This window comes from Nelumbo nucifera, chromosome 3, assembly GCF_055504915.1.
Source record: "Nelumbo nucifera cultivar China Antique chromosome 3, China Antique-T2T, whole genome shotgun sequence".
NCBI lineage: Eukaryota > Viridiplantae > Streptophyta > Magnoliopsida > Proteales > Nelumbonaceae > Nelumbo > Nelumbo nucifera.
In genome coordinates this window covers 3015139-3025189 of record NC_142651.1, presented here as the reverse complement: position 1 = coordinate 3025189, position 10051 = coordinate 3015139, and the positions used below count along the sequence as shown (strand labels likewise).

Sequence of the window (10051 nt, the reverse complement as noted above, 5' to 3'; positions counted from 1 at the left end):
TAATAAAAAGGGATTCTAGCAGAAAGAGGTGACTTTTGAACTCTATTAGCAACATAAAGTAACCGTTTTGTAAAATATCAGAGACAAGGCATCTTTTGCAAGCTAATATCACAAAAGGGCAGTAAAAAACAAGCTGTATTTTTATGACAAAATTGCCCTTATTTATAGTCATCTCCTTTTCTGCAAAATGTACGGAAAACCCAAAGAAACCTTTCTTCGTCTCTGCTTGTTGGTAATCGACTGACACTTTTGAAAATTCATTCATCTTCTTCCTAAAGAAATCAGCAGGAATGGGATCTCTCTCTCTCCAAAATCGGAAATAAACCCTATTGTAGCCTTGTTCTTCATCTTGAACGCTGTTCATCTTTTTGTTGGTAATAGAGATCAAAAGTTGCCTCTTTGTACTAGAATCCCTACAAACAACACCAAGATATCAAACAACAAGGAAAAAAAAAAGAATTGAAGCAAGGCTGAATGCTCTGCAACCAATTTCAATTAGTTCTTTGGGTGATGATAGCCAACTGCAGTGGTTTGCACCAATGTGAGAAGTAGAGTGATAACGATGAGATTCACAATCTTGTCCCATTTGCTGGGCTTCACATAACTACTAATCTCATCACTTGCAACACTGAGACTCTGGTCGTTCGTTTACTACCTCCGGCAAGCGTAAATGAACCGAGGTATTGTGCAAACTTTCCACACTTGCAGTATCGACATCAATGATCCCATGTATAGTAAGGACCTTGGCGTCTTCATGACTACGAATCAGCTCACTCATGAACTTCAGATATGCACAAACCTCACCACCGCTTCTATCCTGATACTACTCCCCTTTGAAATCAATCAAGCTCTCAAGCAGCGTCTTTGTATTGGGTCCAATGAAGATGAACGGAGGCAGAGATAAGCATCAAATTTCAATCATTTTGTCTTGAAGCTAAAGAGCATGGTGAAGGTGGACAATACACTGTCGTCTTCTTTGACAACACTACCACTCAAGTCAGGCCCAGACAGAGTAAGCCAAAGGGCATGGAGAAGGGTTGGCAGTTGGCACTTCTTCCAAACCACTCTTCTTGCAGTGGAAGAAGCCAAGAAATGATGTAGTTGCTCTTCTTCCATTGAAATCAAGCGTGGGCTTCACCAGACTGTGAACAGTTCGAAACCAGAAGAAAATGAAGAAGAGAAACATCTCATTCACAAAAAAACCAGCTACTAATAGTAGCTTACATGAGCTTATATACAAAACGAAGAGAGAGAAAACTAACATAAAGAATAACAAACTTTGTAACTAACACTGCCACCTCATCAGGAAATGCCAACTCACTAAAACTAATTCTCTAACTCACTTAACAGAATAAATAACTAACTAAATGAGCTACACTAAAATTACAGCAGCTGTACAAACTGTCATACAACACCATCCTCACCAAGTCATGGGGTCCCTTCCATTTTCCCCTACTCAACACCACTTGGAAGAAGCTTTGCTCCATCAACTTCTAGAGGATCAAGAGGGGAAATTGATTACTGATGGAAAACATGGACAGACCCAGTTATTGATCCTTTTCTTGTCCCAATCTTCGCCCAGATTTCTATCCTAAGGGTAAACAAACGATGCTAAACCACCCAAGGAGCACAAGGCCACTTGCAATATGAAGCAGCCTTGCTTCACCATTATATCCACGAACTCGTCTCCCTTGGGGGCTACATTGAATTTGTCATCAATAACATATATTTTTCTGGCTTCGTCCTTTAGAGCTGCAACTTCTTTGTATTTTCTCTCAGTATCTTCATTAGGATTAGAGCTTCGTACAATATGTTGCCACTACAGTTCCAAATATGGAGATCAGTAAATCTTCTACAGAAGTTAACATGAACCTATTATGTTCTTCCGGACAGGTTGGAGCCGTTGATCCATTGACAGTTCTGGGTCATGGCGATCCGATTCTCAGCCATGATCGAGAGAGAGAGAGAAACACCTTTTTTTTATTATTGAGAAGAATAGAACAAATTTCCTAATTTCTTTTGAGAATAGTCGAGAGGGCAATTTTGTCCTGTATGATATAAATACGAAGTGTGTGTCATAAGGTGGATACACCTCGTATGTTCCAAATTTCCATTCTCATTGTCTTTCTATCTCCCTCCCACTCTCTTACTTTCACAGTTGTCTCTCCCTGCTAAACAACTGTGTGATTTGAGAAAAGGACATTCTTTCAGTGAATCTCTCTTGTCTCCCTCTCTCTCAATTAGGGATGGCAATTTCCCCATAGAATCGGGGCCCCACTCTTTACGGGGCAGGTTTTCCCTGACCCTAAATAAGGACGGGGCAGGGATGAGTTTTGTATATAATTCCCCGAACCTGCCCTGAATCCGAAGGTAAATTAGTAAAATATCTCTAGGTTTAATATTGATATTTAAAATATCTCTAAGTTTTCACTAAAATTTTAAAATCCTAGGATCCCATAATTTTATTTTTGAATTACCCCTAAAGTATTATATTTCAATTCTAAAATACCCCCAAATTCCTATATCCTATGTATAAATTGTACATAAAATAGACAATTTTTAGGTAATTGCCTTGAAACGGGGAAAATTCGGGGATTCCCCACCTTGCCACTGGGGACGGGGCAGGTACGGGGCAAGGTATCTTGACTTCGGGGCGGGGACGGGGAGGGGGTGCCCCGCCCCATTGCCTTTCCTATTGCCAATCTACCATTCTCCCTCAATTTCTCTCAATTTGTTTATCATTTAATCTCTCATTCTCCATCATTTTCTCTCTCAGTCAATCTCTCATTCTCCCTCAATCTCTATTGTTCTCTGTTAGTTTCTTCCCTATTCCCTCTCTCGTTCTTTTCTTTTCTTTTTTTCTTACACACTTAAACGATATTAACTAGACCGTATTAAAGAACATAAGACCAACTTGGTATGGTTCTAACTCCCTCAACCCAATTTGATAAAAATTCACAAGAAACTATTGGCTGTGAAATTTACACCAATTTGATAGAAATTTATAACTTGATTGTACAAATTGTTGGTCCCTTGACTAACTTATAACTTATATGGTTTGATTAATACTATATAAGTTTCTATGAAGAATAAAAAAACAAGAATTGGAGTGGGAGAAAGATTAAAGGAGAACGATAGAGATTGAGGAAGAATGAGAGATCTAGAGAGAGAGAGATTTTGATTTGGTTGTAGACCAAAGCTAAGAGAGTGGGAGAGACATAGGGAGCGGAAGATCGAGAGATGACTGTGAGAATGAGAGAGTGAGACGGAGATCAAGATGCAAAGGGAGCGAGAGAGACAAAAGGAGCGGGAGATTGAGAGGCAACTAGAGCAAAAGATTAAGAGACAAAAGGAGTGGGAGAAACAGAGGAAATGGGAGATTGAGAGAGATGTTTTGAGTTTTGTATAATTTTTTTGCTGGGTCCAACATGGATTAAGAATCTCATGTTGGCAACAACCACATAAGCCTCTGATGACATGGTGGGGGTTTTATAATTTGAAATATACAACCAACTATTAGAGTTTTATTGGTTTCTGAACCAACCTACATAAATTTAAATGTACAACTAGCTCTGACTATGATCAGACTCAGATTTAACTCCATCTTATCCAATTATATTATAGTATTTACTAAGGTGGCATTTGATAATGCTGAATCTGCTTCTTATCTTTGAAAAACTTGCTTTTCAGAGATAATAGACATTTGGGGTCATGTCTTAAAAGTTGATCTGAATGCCACTTTTAGGTCATAAACTTTAAGACCCAGGTAAGGCACTGGACGTGGTCAAATGCATTTCAGACCTGGCCAAAAGTCTAAAATATCCTTGATATTTTTAATAATGACAAATTATACCCTCATTTCTTGATAGAAGCCTATTCGATCTGTTGACATTAAACGAGAAGGGAGATGACAATGAAGAACTTGAAGAAACCCTACGGTGGAGATCTCACTAGAAAGAAAATCTCTCTCAAATCCCATTCTCCCCCCCCCCCTCTCTCTAAGAATTCGAAGAAACCCTTTCGGTAGCTTTGACTTTGCCTCTGTTCAAGTTTCTTTGATGCAAGAAACCCTTTCAGTCCTTCACGATTGTTTTTGTTCGGCTCCGTTTGGTTTGTGGAATGGGGATGAGAAAAAGGGAATATTCCAAAAATATTCCTTTTTCTCTCATTTGTTTTGAGGAAAATAGAGGGATGGGATGAGAAAAATGTGGGATGCCAAATCCCAAAATCATGGAATCAGGGTCGCACCAAAATAGTGTGACCCCAGTGGAAAAACTCGAGAAACCACTGTTACCAATGACGACGAACAGAGGAGGGATGAGCTAAGAAAAATGAACCAGCAATGACGAATAGAGGAGGGAGAGAACTAGTGCCTTCCCCGTTACCACCGAACTAGCAAGGAACTAGTGTTATTGGCCTTCTTCTTCACCAGATACTGGCGATATGCTTTTTGTCTTCCTCCCTTTCTCAGTGATCTCTCTTCTCCCTCACCTTCTTCTTTCTTAGCACTCCTATCTCTCTCTCATTCCCTCATTTTCCTCTCTCTCTCTCTCTCTCTCTCTCTCTCTCTTTGATCGTCATTGCTTTCTCAACTCTACTTGCTTTACTTCAGATCCCAAGTTCATCCCCTGTTACAGAGAAAGTGTGAAGAGGCATATTTAGAGTGATAAAAATGGCAAGACCACTACGCGGTGGTCGATTAAGCACTGGCAGAGGAAGGGGGACTATCGATGCCAAAGGACCTCTTTGGAGCTTCAGTCATGGAGTTCTCTATCTCTCCCTCCATCTTCCTCTTCTCTCTTCTCCCTCACCTTCTTCTTCCTATTCTTCCCATCTTCCTCCCTTTCTGGCGATCTGCTTTCTCAACACTCCTATCTCTCTCTCATTACCTCATTTTTCCTCTCTCTCTCTCTCTCTCTCTCTCTCTGACCATCGCTACAGTCATGGAGCTCTCTTCTTCATCTTACATGAATTTGGCGAAGAACCAGACAATGGAAAAGTAAATTTTCCCATATATAAAACCAAACAACAAAAAGATAAATTTTTACACTTTCCCATCCCACCCAAATCTTCCCACAAACCAAACAGAGACTTCAAGCTTTTTAGATTTATCAAACGTCACCTAATTTTAATATATAAGTGTCATATAATTAATATTTAAATTATAAAAATATATATGTTATATTATATTATATATAAATTTATATATAATAAATTCAATATATTATATTTATATTAATTTTTTATATAAAATAAAAAATGAAAAATAATTATCTTTCTCGATATTACATCAGCGCCCGCATGTACATATCAGCGATTGGGAACATCTCCACCATTCTCCGGTACTTGTCATTGAGATATGTTCCCAATAAACGGTTGGGATGATGTCGGGCGCTGATGTGAACTCCTTTCTCTACTTGAGTCCCCTGCTGAATAGTTCGACTCTATAACCTCCGTGGATTGCAGAAAGGCTAATGCTAGAGCTAGAATAGAATCCCGGGCTTGGCTTCCAGCTGGACCAGGACCAGGAGCCCTGAAATCACAAACCCAGGTTTATGTTACGTGGTGTGAGACTGTGAGTGTGACGGACAGGCACACTCTCCTTCATTGTCCGTTTGCAAAATTGTCAACCGTCGTGGTTTTGAACTTCGGAATTTAGATCCGCGGACTTCCAGTTTCCTTTGAACTCTTTTCTTTTTTTTTTGTTTTTTTTTGAATGAATTTCTGTTTGTTTGGTTAGCTTCGTTGTTTTCATGACCAGCCGTGAACAAGTCCACTCCATTCAGAAGAATAGGGTAGAGAACAAGGAGAAAGTCGATGACAGCGATACCAGGGGTTGGACTCTCATGGCGGTCGAAGGTATCTCAGAGACCATATTTGAACCCACCTCTATCTTCTCCTTGTCGCGTCTCCTCTCAAATTAGACTGTCTCGTTCGGTTGGGAAGAAGAAGATCCTCACTCTTCAGAAATCTGAAGAAATCTTCAATGCCGCCAAGGTACGAACAACATCGTCGGATTGTGTTTTGTGGTTTCTGTAAGATGGTTTTGATCCAAAACTTGAGAATATGATATTTTAGTACTTGATTTTCGTTAGTTTTCCCGATTTTTCACAATAGCTTAATATGTCTAACAGTAGGAGACCGAATTCGGGCATTTTCAGTAGCGACAAGACGACTTAACATATTTACCTATGCATATTTTTCTTCCCCGTACTGTGAAGCTTATTTTACGATGTCAAACCAACTTTAAATTTTTATTAAAAAAAAAAAAAGCCACCATTCTCCACAAATGCGGATACCCGAAGCTTTTCTTTGAAAAAATGACATGTGGAAAATGATAGAGGCATTTCCTAATGTTACCAAACAAGCACTCTCCATTTCCTAATGTTACCAAACAAGCACTTTCCATATCTTGTGTATAGGGTTTTTGCATTTCCTATTCTACATTAGATGTTCAACTATTCAAGATGATTTCTTCACTGGTTAGAGGAACCCTATAGTTTTAGATGCTGAAGAATAGAGCCATTGAAAAGTATTTCAATTATTCAATATAGATCAATTGATGAAGCTATCTATTTTAAAATTTATTGGATTTCGTCTGCATTGTAAGTTGCCTAATTGTAAATGGAGATGGCATTGGGATATGAGCGCAAGTTTTAGTTGGGTTTTAGTACCATATAGATCTCATGTTTTGAACTTTGTAAGCCAATACCATCATTTGAAGTTTAAACAGGCCCACTGTAAGACCTTGAAAGCTGCTTTGGTGCTCAAGTAAAACCTTTGTGCTCAGAGTTGAATATTAGTTTCAATAATTTTTGGGCATGTCTGGATGTTTGTTTCTCATTTTTTTTTTTTGATAATTATCTGGATGTTTGTTTCTTAGAGAATAACTTTTCTTGCCTCTTGATGTGCAAGGTGAATATTCTGTGGCTTCTCAACTTTCAATATGAATTTGCAAACTTGATTGTAGGATTTGATGCCTGGAGGTGTAAATTCTCCGGTCAGTGTCTTCAATTCAGTTGGTGGACAACCCATTGTAATAATTGATTATGTGAAGGGCTCTCACATGTGGGATGTTGATGGCAACAAGTGTATTGACTATGTTGGCTCATGGGGCCAGCTATCATAGGACATGCTGATGACGAGGTGATATTCTTTCTCCCTGTTTTCTAACCTTGGATAAACATAAATTGGCTCTGTTTTGGAGGAGTGCAAATACAAATATGTTCAAGTGTAAATGCAAGGTTTAGAAATGTAAATATGGACCCTATACAAGGTTTTGCACTGAACATATTTGTATTTGCACTACAGATGTTAGATCAGGAAGCCCAACAGCATTTATTATTCACATTTTATTAGTTATACTTAAATAAAGACATGCTCTTTGGTTGGGCATTTTGAAAATTTGGCTGGTGCTGATATTTGAAGTTTATGAAATTCTTACATAATCCATACTCAAAAACTTCCTGGCTATGTAAAGAATGATTTACACATGTTTTAATCAGTTTCTTTAAATTTTGTGCCAGTTTCCTAGCCACCGTTCACTTGCTTATCCAGTATCCACCCAGTTAGGTTGCTAGACAGTTTTCAAGGCTAGCCAGCTAGACATGCCTGGTACATAAAAGCATAGATCCTATTCATCTTCATATTAAGAATGTCTTGGGTTCATTACATTTTAGTGCTTTTTAGCCTATTTCTGACAGTCCTCTTAGTTAATTTCATTACAATGTACTGCTTGATTAAAGCTTCATACAACTTAGCCTTATGCCTACTATATAGGATGTATTACATGAATCCTGTTGTGCCATTCCACTCCGATAAAAGCTTCATATGGTTTTCAAATTGTTTATATTCTTTTTTTTCCTTCAAAATAGCTATTTGAATAAAACTATACTGGATTTATCAACTTGAAAGAACTTGGCTAGTTTTATTTAGTAGTTGCTTTTTTTATTTGAAATTTCATGCTTTTTCCTCATTTAGATACTCCTAACATTGTATTGCACATTTAAATCCCTCCAGAACATCCAACGCTCAAAAAGAAAGACCTTTTTTTGTATGATTTTTTCAAATTCCAAGAATACATGAACGCCTTCTCCCCAAGCACCTATGCAACTAGATAATCCAACTCCTAGGCACATGTAAACATCAAAATCATTGTTTAATCTCTTCAGAAACATTCTTTAGGGACATATCGTGTTGCTGAAATCTTGCAGTAATTTTTAAAACATTGTTTCCAATCTCTCCTAAGAGAGATCCATACAGACAAATATATAGGAGAAATCTTAGCATAGTTTTACTAACCAAGGCTCAATTTTATATCTGAATTAAAAAATTCAGGAATGTATTGCTCTCTCTTGTAATATCCCTGTGGATTATGATGACAAAGAACTGATTGGTGGCATTGTGGTAATACAGTTCCAGTTCAATGCTACACTTTTTATCCAAAAGTACTAATGCCATTTTTGTGCTTTATAGGATCATTATTGTTAAATCTTTCAGCTGGTATTAACACAGGAGCTATGGGAAATCTTTCCATCTGCAAAGTTAAAATCCATCTGATCAGATTATCATGACTGCATCTGATCTGCAGACTTACTGCCTTCTACAATCTTTTAATTGTCCAAATAAAAAATGGATTAGATGGTTTTGATAATCACTTTTACAACCAAATGTTGAACCCCAGTCTCCTGTTGTATACAATTTCTCATTAATCTTTTCAACTATGGCATCAATATATGAGATTTTATTGGTTTAATTATTTACATCTAGGTGCTTGCAGCCTTAGCTGGGACAATGAAGAAAGGCACAAGCTTTGGTGCTCCATGTGTTTTAGAGAATGTGCTGGCAGAGATGGTCATATCAGCTGTCCGAAGCACTGAGATGGTGCGGTTTGTAAACTCCGTCTTGTTCGTGCCTTCACTGGGCGGCAGAAGATCATAAAGTTTGAAGGTTGTTATCATGGGCATGCTGACCCTTCCTTGTCAAGGCTGGCAGTGTTGTTGCAACCCTTGGGCTCCCTGACTCCCCTGGGGTCCCAAAAAGTGCCACCTATGATACCCTTGCATCTCCTTTCATTGACCTTCCAACTGTAGAAAGGCTTTTTGAGACCAACAAAGAAGAAATCACTGCCATTATCCTTGAACCAGTAGTTGGAAATTCTGGCTTAATTGTGCCTAAACCTGGATTTTTAAATGCCCTTCATCGGATAACAAAAGAATATGGTGCTCTTCTGATCTTTGATGAAGTAATAACTGGATTTCGTTTGGCTTATGGTGGAGCTCAAGAGTATAACTCCTGATCTGACAACACTTGGGAAGATTATAGGGGGAGGCCTTCCAGTTGGCGCCTATGGAGGGAGAAGAGAGATTATGGAAATGGTGGCGCCAGCAGGACCCATGTACCAGGCCAGGACCTTGAGCAGGAACCCATTGGCTATGGCAGCTGGTATCCACACACTCAAGCGGTTGAAGGAGCCTGGGAGCTATGAATACTTGGATAAGATCACAGGAGAGTTCATTGGTGGAATTCTAAATGCTGGCCATAAGTTATGTGGTGGATATATTAGCGGGATGTTTGGGTTCTTCACAGAAGGGCCAGTATATAGTTTTTGTGATGCAAAGAAGAGTGACACCACAAAGTTTGCAAGGTTTTATAGGGGAATGTTGAAGGTATGTACTTTGCTCCTTCACAGTTCGAAGTTGGGTTACAAGTTTGGTACATACTTCTGATGATACTGAAGGGACAATAGCAGCAGCTGAGAAGGTCTCCCAGCGGATTTAGACCCTCAACTCTGTACCTCATCATTGTTCTTCTCTTTTAAGTGAGTTGTTTCTTTTGTAGCTCGGTTTTCCCAGGTAGTTTTTATAGGTTATCGTCATCTACATGTCACAATTTCTGTTGCTTTATAACCTTTCCGGTGTAGCCTTTGGCACAATAAGTCAATAAAAGTTGATTGTAGTCCTAGTGGAAACTACTGTCTTCCTACTTGTTTTCATCCACCTTTATTAGTATCACAAGATCTGTTTCTTCTGGTAACGGTATTTTAAGGAAG

The 10051-nt window shown here is 38.6% G+C and overlaps 1 pseudogene across 1 annotated transcript; it reads left to right on the top strand.

Annotated features, from left to right (window-relative positions):
- Positions 1-5456: 5456 nt before the first annotated feature.
- LOC104592811 (glutamate-1-semialdehyde 2,1-aminomutase, chloroplastic-like) lies at positions 5457-9998 on the top strand (annotated as a pseudogene). The gene is made up of 3 exons (XR_016083464.1): positions 5457-5997; positions 6971-7146; positions 8770-9998. The product of XR_016083464.1 is annotated as a glutamate-1-semialdehyde 2,1-aminomutase, chloroplastic-like (transcript).
- Positions 9999-10051: the final 53 nt, after the last annotated feature.